This window comes from Myiozetetes cayanensis, unplaced genomic scaffold (genome assembly GCF_022539395.1).
Source record: "Myiozetetes cayanensis isolate MyiCay16 unplaced genomic scaffold, myiCay2020 scf5-8, whole genome shotgun sequence".
Lineage (NCBI taxonomy): Eukaryota > Metazoa > Chordata > Aves > Passeriformes > Tyrannidae > Myiozetetes > Myiozetetes cayanensis.
The window spans coordinates 78,713,137-78,726,158 of record NW_026087742.1 but is presented as its reverse complement, the minus strand read 5'-3'; the positions used below and the strand labels follow the sequence as shown (position 1 = coordinate 78,726,158).

At 37.7% G+C, this 13,022-nt stretch overlaps 1 protein-coding gene across 5 annotated transcripts in view; it reads left to right on the top strand.

Annotated features, from left to right (window-relative positions):
- FGF14 (fibroblast growth factor 14) overlaps positions 1-13,022 on the top strand; it is a 393,310-nt gene that overhangs the window by 332,593 nt on the left and 47,695 nt on the right. The gene's annotated exons all lie outside the window — the stretch shown is intronic.

Sequence of the window (13,022 nt, the reverse complement as noted above, 5' to 3'; positions counted from 1 at the left end):
TGTATTCCATTTTGAATATAATTCAAGCGCAACCTTATTTCCCAGGTTTCATATACCATTAAAAATGGTTGTGTTTTTTAATTCAGAATTGCAAATAGATGAAACACAAAATGGTTGCACCAGTATATTTCTTAATAGTTGATACAGTTTTGGTCATAGTCATGCTGATGTACATAGCTACACTGATACACTATGTATCCTTCTGCAAAGGGCCCTTCTATACTATAAGAAGAGTAATAACTTTGTAATAGTTTTGATTCCACATACAGCACCTTTGATGAGAAAAAAAGAACTTTATTTACTTAATGGTTTGCAAAATTATATAGTGTACTCAAGCTTGTAATTTATAAGAAAAGTTTAGAATTTCTCTGCACAAATGTTGGAATTATTAAAAAACTACATTGGGTTCTTTCATGTAAAATTTTGTATTCTAGTTTATAAACACCTTGTAAAAAATTCTTCTTAAGCAACCATTAACCTTTATATCAAGAAAAACATAGAGAACTTTTGTGTTTTGTAAGAGATCTTCTATTTTTTTATTTGTAACAAATTTTTATATTTGTTTTGTAGGATATTCTGAGACTTCACAGCACAGTTGGATTCAAGAGATATCTGTAGAAGCACACTCTGAATTTCACAATAATGCTTTTGTGCATGATAATTATTTCAAATTTAAGTTTAACATTTTTCTTCATAGCTCTTAGGGAGACATGCTGCCTCAGGTATTTGAATTCAGCACTAGGATTTTTTTAGTCACCAAATCTGTAGTCTAGTGGTTGTCTTTAGGACTGAACTGACTTAAGTGTTCAGGGCTGTACCTAAACCTGGATATAGATAAGCTTGAGTTTCTCTCTTTGTTAATGGAATTTGGCTGGTTGCTTAGTTTCTGAACAGATTGAACGTGAATAGAGAAATGTGAATAGAAAAAATACATTTTCCAAGTGATCAGTTAAACTACAATTGTGTGCCTTGAATTTCTGTTTATTTAGTAATATGCACTTAACAGCATTGCAGGTACAAGGAGCAAACTTAAATTTAAAAGCCCAAGCCATTAGGATTCTCCTAGTCATTGCTCAGTCAGAACAAATGGTACCAAACATCAACTTACAGCAAGGCCACTGGGAAACTTCCTTCCCTGGGTCACACTTATCATTCCCTCACAGTGTCCTTTGCTCCTGTTTCAGGTTCAGCTAGCTTTACATTTTCTGTATTCTCTTCAGATGTGTTCAAACTTGGTCCTTAAGCCATGTCTTAGGACCTTCCTGTAAACCAAAAAGTTTGAAACTGTAACAATTTCAAACAATGGAAATGAGGAGACACCAAATCATTTTCTCTTGAGAACTTGATGTAATTTTATATTTTTGCAATGTGTTTAGAGCCTTCTGTGCCATACTGTGTTGTACATGTCAAAGAACAGCTTGCTTCAGAAGATGTAGTAAACTGCTAAAAATCAATAAATCTTTTTACAGTTTGCCACCAGGGAACATTATACTGTGTTTATTAGTTGTCTTTTTTTACCCTTCAGACACAGGAAATAACCAATCTGTTGAGCCTTAGTGTATCAGGGTACGTCTCTGCTGCCTGACCGTGCTACACTGCTGTGGCATAGCAGGATGGCTGCTGCGAGCAGCAGCAGTGTAACCACGGTGGGGAGGCATCTGCACTCAGATGGGTACTGCATGAGACCCTCCTTTCACAAAACATTTTTTGTAGCCCTTTTTTTTTTCTTTTCCAACTTTCATGCTTCCTCAACTAGGCCCTCAGTGATTCAGTGCCAGGTAGTGTAACATCAGCCATTGCAGAAGAATAGGCATGCTGGCATTTAGGGCTTGAGGGGTATCAGCAGGCACCTTTACCACACATGGCTGTGAGGGCTGCATGCCCCTTCCCTTCCCTCATGGCTGGGACTGTGAGGAGCCTCCCAACACGTTTTAATCTTGGCATTTCTCATCTGTCCCCTCCTTCTCAGCACCCCCCCTGAGGAGCTCCCCCCTTACATTCAGATCTGGTGGTCAATACACACAGTTCAAACCCATGTGCTGATTATATTATTTTCTTATCACCAGACAGATTAATGAAAAACATCACCATAAGAGATTCTGAGATATGAAAGGATAAGGTACTTTTTCTCATACATTTTTCTTCTTTTTTTTTCTTTTTTTTTTTCCTAAGTTTTTTGTTTGAGCTTTCATATTATTTTTTAAATTCTACTTTTATTGATCTCTGGTAACTGATGTGGATTAAAGAAATCATATTAGAATCTTTTATGAACAGGGAAAACTGACAGTTTCTTAGTTTAAAGTAGCAATCACTAAAAAGCGTTTTGCTTAGCAATTCATGCAAACGGTGTAAATGCAAAGGAGATAACATTTTATTCATCTGGTGAAAAAGGAGGTGTTTAATTACTGAGCCTGGAGGAGTCCAACATACATTTTGTCCTAACAACAAAAAATGTGTCACAAAAGAATCATGTTTGTTTGTTTAAAGTTGGCGGTTTAAAAGTCCTTTTACACTTGTGATAATTTCCAATATGACTCTTTTTATAGGCTTGGGAAATAGTGGGCTGGGAGCTGTTAGTGAAACTCAGTAATGAAGACCAGAGAAAAAATCTGAAGCAAAGTAGGCAAGTGTGGAAAATTAAAACAGAAGTTAAAAATGGTCCTTGTTTCAGCTATTCCCTGTGCACTTAAAAAGCTTCAAATAGATTTTTTTTCTTTTGAGATCTAGGCCAAAATAAACAATCTGAGGTTGAGATAGTCACCACTAACCTACACTTTTTCTTCATATCACAGGTGATATTTATGGTCTTAAAGTTGTTTAAACCTGTCTCTCTTCTGTACAGATTTTTAAATGTGAAGGACAAATCAGTACAGAAGACAAAGCTGCAACAGTGCCTTATTATCCACAAACACAACTGTGCATTCACAGAAATCTCTCTTTAAAATCATATGTGGTTTTTTTTTTCTGCTTTATGACTGTATCAAAGCTTAATACCTTTCATTCCTGTAATGTGTAATGTCAAGCATCAGAAACATTAGGTTGCCTGATATAGTGTTGCTATTTTCTTTCTGACATATTATCCCATGGGGCAAATGAGCAATCTGCACTGGCATATTCCCTGGTGGCTTTGTATCGGCACAATTAATTCACAACTCAAATCCCTTCTCGAGCTGTTCTGTTGAGAAGTGGTTAGATGAAGCAGGTGTGCCGAAGGGCTAAATGAAGCCTTGAGGGCAAAATGATAAGTGAAAAGGTTAAGGTACAAGAAGTAGCTCTGTTTCCAATTGCTGCTAATTGCAGGCATTGGTATCAGGAATAGGACGAGCCCTGAAGTAAGGGGCAGTCAAGCAGACCCAGCAAGTCCCTGAGAACTGCAGTAACAACCCTCTACACCTAACTGGAATAATTCTGAGGGCTCTTCCTTAACTGTTGCCTGCACAGGTGACTAGTATCTTTTTGACTGGATCCCAAGGGAGAGAAGAAATAATCCTTAGGATGTGCTGTGGCATCTTCATCAGGATTAGAGACACCTTTTAACACCTCCTTTGCATCAAACCCCACTGTCTTCTGTGCTATTTCATAGATGTAGTATAGGACAAAATCTAGTCTGTTCATGTGCCTGGCAATACAAAAGGAAGAGGGGAAAAAAAAGTTTAATTGTTCAACAAACTTATTATTTGAAATATTCCATTCTTATTCCACTCTTTATCCCCCAACCTACTTGCACATGTTGCTTTTTACTGTCATGCACCAACAGCATTAGTGCAGCACTGCCTGTCTGTGGTGGTGGACACCACCATGGAATTTCCTTGCCTCCTGGTTCTCTGGCAGCTTACAAGCAGAAGCTGGCTATGGCAATGCTTTCTGCAAACACAGTGAAATTCTCAGCTGTGGAGTTCCATCCAAACAATTCTTCGGCAGTTCCCTGATGCCCATCTTTTCATAATTAAGCCATCACACTCTGTTATGTGTTGTCTCCAACCCAGCAGTACAGACATTATTCAATAAAGTCAGTTTGGGCTGATAAAAAAGTTAGAATTTTTAGATTGGTTTGGGGAAGAATTTACACACATAAGTCTCTCCAGATTTGGGTGTGGTTGTCTCGTCTTGATGAATTTTTGTTACATAACTTTTCTGATACACAGATCTCTGGCATGGAAGCCCTCTGAAATGAGCTCTCTAAGAAGATAGCATAGGTACTAAAGCTATATAGAGAATCATGATTAAAGTCTCCTCTCTTTCCTCCCTCCATCCATCTGGAACAAAACTGTGGCAGACTAGAGAGATACACATTACTTATTTTCTGTCATTATGATCTGGGTGGATTTATTCAGAATCCCTTGAGAGGATGCCGAACAAGCACATTTTGATTTTGCTTTTTGATTCTGTCAAAGAAGCATTTTCTGCTAATATCCCAAAATATGGATTTAAGTTTGCCTGAACCCCAGGGCAATCAGTAATCACTTTCGGGTCAATAGCAGCTTTTCTGTGTGTCAAAATGTCATTGCTTCTAAATATTGTATCTTACTACCTTTGAGAAGTGGGATTGGAGCATTTCCAGGTTCTCCCTGGATCACAGCACTGAATTTAGCTCTCTTAAAGGCATTCAATGTCATGATGTTTTGAAAAGCGAAAGAGTGTTGGGGTTCCTGCTTAACCTTTTACTGCTGATAATTTAGACATCTTTCAGAAGGATGAGAAGAACACTTCTAATATTGTCATTTTGCAATCCCTTTCCTCACAACAAAATTTATTCATGACAGCTCACACAATTGCAAGGTATAAATATTTTGATTAATACTTGTGAGATGTAACATATATAACCAGCATTTGTTCATCATTTCTGAATTTGAAATGGATATGTGACTAAATTGTAGTGATGGTTGAATTTTCTTTTTTTCCCCTCACGGTCTTCTATCATTCTTAGAGGAGTAGCACTGACTTATGTGCAAGAGAGTAAGAAGGTTAATGAAACACAAAAGCAGCACATCTTCCTTCAGTAAACTATCCATGAACCATGAAGCAATGAGCCAAATATTTGTATTACAGCTTAATGTAGTGCTATTTGTTCTGTACATGTTTATAAAAGGAGCCTTGTAACCCCAGGAAGTCCCAATGCACAAAAAAATCTGGTACAAGCTGTGATCAGGAATTATTTCTCAGTGACTTTAAATCTGTGGATTGAACAGACTGAATGTGTTTTGAAACTGCCATTGCAGATGTAGGGTTTACCTTCATATGTTACTGACACTGATATCCTAGTACACTCAGTAGAATATATCATAGTATTCATTACTAATTAGGGTATATTAAAGTCTTGATTCAGATTCCTGAACATTCAATAGATCAGAGAGACTTTTAATTTAGTAGGAGTCAAACATGGTAATGTCTCTTTTAAAAGTATTTTATTTTGTGGTAAGCATCTTTGTGCAACTTCAGGTTATTTATTGCGTCTTGTTACATAATAAGGGGATAGCTCACATTTATTCTTCTAGGATTTCAAAAGATTTAGCTTGCATTATTTATTTTTTAATCCCTTGTAGATACAAAGTCCCACTGCTGCCACCTGCAAATACTCTTCAGTGTGCTAAAACATTGCTCTGTTAAAATTTCTGGTAGTGCACAACTTCTAACTTTGTTACGATTCTGTATTGCTTTCATATTCTTACCTTTTTCTAAGGCAACTCATTTTCACACCATTGTTTTTGCAGTGGCAGAAATTAATTGTCACCTTATGCAGGAATCCTACCATCCTAATATTATTTTCATGCATGCAGCATTGTTCCATGCTGTAAAAGAGGTGCTCTCAGGGTACGGTGGGTGAGGAAGATCAAACTCTCTAAGATTTCATTATTTCATCTCCATTTTGTGGGTTTTTTTAAGTCCGACCACTGTCTCCAACTTGTCTCCCGACCAGAGTTTCTCAAACTGACTTTCAGTCTCCTCACAATTTCTTCACTAGAAGCTTCTATTTTGGAAAAATGAGCAAAGAGACTTTGTTTTAGAATATGTGTAACCAATCCTTTTATTTTTCTTTATTCAAAGCAACTACCAGAGCAGTCAACTGTGCTATGTTGGAAATTAGATCATTTGAGAAATCTATGACGAAGGCAGTAAATGAAAGTCAGCGGATGACACAGGCATTTACACATCAAATGCTTACAGTGCAGTGGTAGTTGTGAGCCCTTAAATATTCACTTGCAAGTGTGGGAAAGTGCAGCTACTTGTTGGCTGTTGCAGAACTTTCATACAAGGAAATATCCTTCCTGAAATTGTGCATCACGGTCTTCCTATCCATGAAATGCAATCAACTGTGAGACAACCAAGAGCTGTTTTGTTGATGGAAATATGGCTTACTGTCCTGCCTAGAATTGGACAATGGTAATTATTTTGTTATCAGAAAATCCAGGGTAAGTATATAACCATCCACTGACAGTGCATTGAGAGGCTGAACAGGAGTATTCAGTGATGTTACTATTCTAACAGCAACTCTTGTGTGCCCAGACTGGTCTTTACCTCATGAAACTACAACTGAGATGACAAAAATTACTTTCTGTCGAAGCAGGCACAAGTTGGTTTGGCAGCAGAAGTCTCATAGAACTAAGCCAGATCCTTACTCACTGCTTATTGTTGCTGTTGCAAGCAACCTTAGAACTACCAATGTCCACGTGTACCACTTGCTTCTGCCCAGTGTGTTGACCTGCTGGAGCAGGGCAGCAAAGGCAGGCAGGAACATACTGACTGTGGCAGCTGTCTTTCCTCACTGGAGCGTGAGCACATTGCATGGCACAAAAGTTTGGGCCAGAACCTAATCCACCACCAGCTGAACAAGAGGAGAGTGTTTGTTTTGCTTCCTCTCCATATTAAGACAAAATTTATTTTGTTTTTAGGAAAACTTGAGGAAAAAAAAAACCTAGTCATTACTCCAGGAAAATTTAAATAACTATGCACTGATATAAAAAAGCTAAAATGAATCTCAGAGGAACTGCTGCTGCTGCTGTTTTGTTCTTAGAACATTCAGTAATTATCTGATTATTGAACCTTATTGAACCGAGGTGCAACATGCAAGCAGTTTCTTTTGTACTTGAACTTTTGATCTGGAGTACAAATAGTATTTTTAGGTAGAAACACTACTTTAGAGGAGTCCTTATTAGTATATTTGCAATGTGACAGAGTCCAAGTATCCAGTTGCTGAATTTTTTAGAGATATACTTTGATAATCTTCACCACACTTAAATTAACTTAAATCAGTAATGTTCCATATACATTTTTATTTGTTTTCTTAGGGATCATTTTTATTTTGACTACATTAGAATCCTCTGATAACGTGTTTTCTTTGTGAATCCAAGCTTTTTTTAGTAGAATTTGTTACTTCTTTTTTTTTTTTTTTTAAATATAACAAGAAAACTTTAACTATATAAGATTTGCTGGGGACACAATATTTTTGCCATGCTCCTTCTTGTAGATTGTGATTGATTAAGAACTTGTCACCCTATGTACCTTCTTTTACCACGTACATACCCCAGAAGCAAACTGACTACCTTGAAAGAGAGTCTTTGTTCCCTGACATTTGCAATGGGGAGAGAAGTATTTGGAGATTGTGATGGGGCACTTGGAATCAAATGCTGAAGCTATAAAGAATTACGGGGTTTTTTATTTTATTTTTTAACGTTCTGTAGTTCAGAAAGTTATAAACCATGTTTACCTTCCGCTTAATGAGCAATCCCAGAATGAAGGCTGAAGACAATGCAACACATGAGGGTTTTTTACAGTTCATCAAAGAAAATACCCTTGCGATATCAGGGCTCCTTCTTTTCCATCTTTCTCCATAGTTTTGTTGAGTCTGAAGGAACTCCTGAGTCTTTCTAGGCTCTGCATCTTCTGTGTTTCCTTTCCCTATGAACTCTTCCTTGCCTTTTGATACTGGGAAGCCCTTCTCTGAGCACTGCAAGAGTATTCTGCATTACTGGAACAGTGCTGATCCCTGGACAAAATGGAATTAAGCCCTACACAGTATCAACATGTAGCAGTACTGTCTTTTGTTTATGTCCTCTGTCTTCTTGTTTCAGATCTCTGCTTTCCCCTGTGGTGAAGAGCATCTTCCATTAGATTTTGTGTCTTATTTTAAATGTTTAAAGGAACATCTATATTCCCTTTGATTTCTGGGAGTTGAACTTTTGTAGTGTTTTATTACACCCTCAGACTGAAAAAACAGACAGGATACCTTTCCTTATATAGGGCAGTAGCATCCACTTGTGCTGATAACCTAGGCAAAGAAGGGATATTTCCAAGACAAGTGACCTCTTAAAGCTTATGAATGTATAGTCATGTAATTCTCGGGTAGCAGAGTCAGAAAATCTGGCCAGCAGAGCCAGGGTTGCAGAGACAATGGCACCGTCACATTTTGTGCTGTCAGACACCTACATAGACCATCATGATAGAGAAGTGTCAGTCAAAGGGTCATGTGACTCCAAGGACTGCTATTACTTAACTTGCAGAAGGTGAGAGTTCAGCTGTCAGGACTGAAGGTAGACTAGAGTATGTGTATGCCCTGGACCATGCTGATAGAAGATACTTTATAGGTAAGCCATATCTGATATACTTTCTGGAAGAAATGTCTCTCAAGATAATTCCTCAAATAGTTCTCAGCCTAGATTTCTCTTTAGATGCCCTTCGTTGCTTCATAATCTTTCTTTTGGGGGACTATTCGATACCAGCCCCCAGGCTGCTTGTGTTCTTATTCCACTGATGGCAACTCTTGTTCAAAGGACATTTGTAGCAGCTATTTAATTCTATGTGGGGAGGAGAAGCCTTTGAAATGGATGGAGTTGTGGTGAACTGTCAAAAAAAAGAGCATTAAAGAAACACTTTTCCTGTATTTAGAATAGTGTTAGCATTTTACATAATTTAAACATGTGGGTAGTCATGTTTTACTTATTTGAATGCTGCTTACTGTGACATGTCTTGCAGTAGAGTTTTGAAGGCAGTGGTGATATTTCAAAATAACCCAGTTTAGTTCAGCAATATCAAATTCTGCAAAAAGGAGGTGATCTGAGGGGATTAGTCTGTGCTCACACATCCCTAAAAGTATTAGAGAAGAGCAGCAAGCAAAAATACCAATTTCAGAAGGGTCTCCTTTTTATCCCCCTTCTTTCTTTGGTGTTTCTGCTAGACAAGTCTGTCCTCACACCAGTGAGAGGGAAGCAGAGATTCTCATGGTTCAGAAGGTATCCGGTGGTTTTGAAAACTGTTGATGAAATTAGGAAAAAGGAAGAAGTCAGAGGAATTTTGGCAGTGGATGATTTTGCTAGAATTAAGAGTAAACATAACTGATTGCAAAAGGGCTAGACAGTTTCACAAACGTAGCTGAATATTCTGGAGAGTCTATCCAGGAGTATTCAGAATCTGACATCCTGTGGCCTCAGCTACTTTTTGTGAATCAGCATGCTGAATGTATCTACATATGGACTGATCACAAACTCTTGCCATTTGACTGCTTAATATAATTTTCTAATAATTAAAAAAAAAAAGCAAAAAAACCACAACCCTCCCATCTTGTTGATTCATCACCAATGCTGCAGATAAAATTAAAAGATCTCTTCCTTGGTTTCTGGTGGCATATTTTCTTGCTTCTTGGAAAATTTGGACTCCCAGAGGAAAACAATGACTGATTCTGTTGTTGTCTTAGAGAAAGCTTTGGTCCAAGCTTCCTGATCATAGATTTTTGACAGTACAGTTCAGTATACTTGGACCTGGAGTAATGGACAATGGGTTTAAAGAGAAAACCTGAAGCGTTTCCAGAAGCTTGTGAACTGAGGAAGGACCAGCAGCTGTATTTACCTTCACAGTAGCATAAAAGCCATAGAGGGCCAATGCCAATCACCTGTGTCTCTTCATTGGTTTATTTACTAAGATGTTAAAGCAGGGCATTTCCTGTGCAAGAACAAAACAGGAAAACCTTCTGCATGGGGACTGGATAGGAGGGGTTTGTTTTGTGATAGTACCCTGTAGAACATCATCTGAACTGAACTCTGCCATCCCACTTGTCTTGGTATCCTCATGTCTGATTTCAGTGTGCTGTTTATTCCCTGTGGTTATGCAAAACATGGTGTCATGCCTTATACACTGAGAAACAGCTGGCATAAAGCCCAGGTTTGCCCCAGACTTCAGATATCTAATTGGCATGCTTAACTCATGAGTTCAGTTCTCCTATCACCCTATGCAGACAGGGACATAGAGGAGTCACCAGGAAGTCACTTAATTAGGTTGAATTTCGTTTCTGGAGACCCTTGTCTCTATTGACACACCTTCAAACTACAAGTCCAACTTGGATGTCATCAGTAGGATGAATTTTGGCATACTCAAACTTTTTGCTAGGGCAGAACTTCAGTGCTGCGATACTGAGATACACATGCTCAAATAGTTTGTCTTTTTCACTATCTGTTTGTATAATAATTCTTTTGAAATGGTTGTTGATTCTTTTATCAGTTTAAAATTAAAACTGTGATTTGTTTAACCAAAACTAAAAATTGAACTTTTGACAGAAATCTATTTCTTCTACCAAAGATTTAGCATTAATTATATTTTTCCCAAAAATAATTTTAAAAAATCACCTTAAGTTTCAAATGTATATTTTTTCTTTTCTTCAGTTTCAGTAAATTGCACACATAAAAGAGAGATACTCTTGGCTTCTAGTGCTTCATCTTTGACACTCTTTTTGCTCTTTGTGTACTGGAAAAAAATTGCAATCAGTCCATTGTGTGCCATTTGGTTTGACAGGGTCAAAAGCCTCTGAATAGCTGAAACCACAGGTTACTATCCCTCTATTACCTACCTTTGTAGTGTCACCCACCAGGTGACTGTGCAGTCCCTCAGGAGTGAGCACTGCTCAATCACTCAGGTATTGATGCTCAGTCTTTCTCCTGTTGTTCAGGCTGTCTCAATATTTATTAAAAAAATTAATGAAAATGTAGTTTTCAAGAATTGAATTGTCTTAGGAAGGTAACATGTCCCTTGCTGCAGAGAACTGAGTTCCAGGCAAGGATGTGTTCTTATTCCCTGTATTTTGTACTAGTTTTAGCATGGGTCAGGTTACAACATGGCACACAGTTTAGCATAGGAGGCTGCTCAAGTCAAGGCTGTTCTTAGCAGTGAGGAAGGTCTAGCTATGTTTGTCTGGACCTGGCCAGTTGTGGGTATATATGAGCCTGGTTTCTTCTCTGCTTTCCTCAGGTGTTATTCCCCAAGTGGTCATAGCAACAAATGCTACACGTTTGTGGCGGGTTTTTCTGCAGCAGAACCATTGACTCTTTATGTTGTTTTACCATGATCAAGAGTCGTTCTATGGTGAAATGAAGAATGAGACTATTATACTGATTTTTTAAAATTTATTTTGAATACAGCTCAGTATCATCACTGAATTTTCAACATAAGTGTGATACTGAAGTTATGACAAGATATTGGCAATGGAAAAACTGTCTTTCTGCAAGTCATCAGGCAGAATGCATGAGGTAATTTTAAAAAATTGGAACCAAATGTATTAATAGCATAACAAAGTTCAATACGGAAAAGTGCACTTGGGTCACAGCAACCCTGTGCAATGCTAAGGGGCTGGGGAGGAGTGACCTGAGAGCTCTTTGGCAGAAAGAGTCTTGTGGATGATGGTTGACAGCTGGCTCAGTATGAGCCAGCAGTGTGACCAGGTGGTCAAGAAGGCATCTTGGCCAGGACTAAGGAAGTGAGTATTCCCCCTGTACTGGGCCCTGGTGAGGCTGCATCTCGAGTTCACTTCTCTTCTAGAGAAGAGGAGATTCAGAAGGGACCTCGTTGCTCTCTCCAACTACCTGAAAGGAGGTTGTAGTGTGGTGAGGCTGGTCTCTTCTACTGTGCCTGCAGTGAGAGGACCAGAGGAAATGGCCTTAAGCTGAGACAGCAGAGATGCCCATTAGATATTAGAAAAAAATTTTTCACTGTTCAGGTGGTCAACTATTGGAATAGGATGCTGAGAGAGGTGGTAGAGTCACTATCCCTGGAAATGTTTAACAGGTGTCTGGATCTGGTGCTGGATAATAAAGTTTAGGGGTTTAAGGGTTACAGTGGTAGTGCTAAGTTGACGGTTGGACTTAAAGGTCTCTTCCAACCATGATGATTCTATGATTCTAATTCATACATCTGACTAACTAATAGGAAGTTTACAAGAAAATTTATGTCAAAATAGCAAGACTACATTGTCTTCTGGCTAGTTGTCATTGTCCCATTTCAAAATTCCTCCTTATAATAACTCAGTCTTGCCATAATTGTAATGCTTTCTTGATATAAACATTTAAGCATCTTGGGAAATATGGGACTCATTTTAAACTTCATCCTTTAAGGCCCTTTAAAGAATAAATTCTTTTAAAATGGATTTAACATAATCTTAGTTTGATATATATATATTTATGTAAAAGATCTATCCCACCTGCTATTTTCCTTTGTCAAAGTAGGATTATTCTTTGTTATTTGGTATTGCTTTATTAAATGGATTGTGTTCATTTAGGTATTTAAACTCAGTTTCCTTTCCCAGAGTTCTTTCCTTTATTTTTTTGTGTTTGGCAGCACTGAATGGATTAAATATATTTAGTGTACAAAATTTAAATAACATAGGAATGGCAGCTGTCCAATACAACAGTGTAGCTTAGCATAATGAACACTAATAAAGAAGATAACAAGTCTATTAGCTAATATTAATTCTTAGACAACGTGTGCAATTAAATGTAGCACAATAGAGAGGAATTTAATGGTTGGAAAGGCATTAGCCTGGCTAGTTTATTAATATCTGGTTTCACTTTTAGAAATGTGAATCCTGTTATTTTTAGTTATGTCTGTTTTTGTCTCCTTTAGTACCCCTTTTCTACGTGCATGTTTGGATATGAAATTTTTTATTTTGTCCTCTCCTCATCAACCTTTCTATTTTATTTTTTTTAAGTATGAATGAATGAATGAACCCTTTCAACTGCTTCTGTGCATTTCTTCCAAAATTGCTC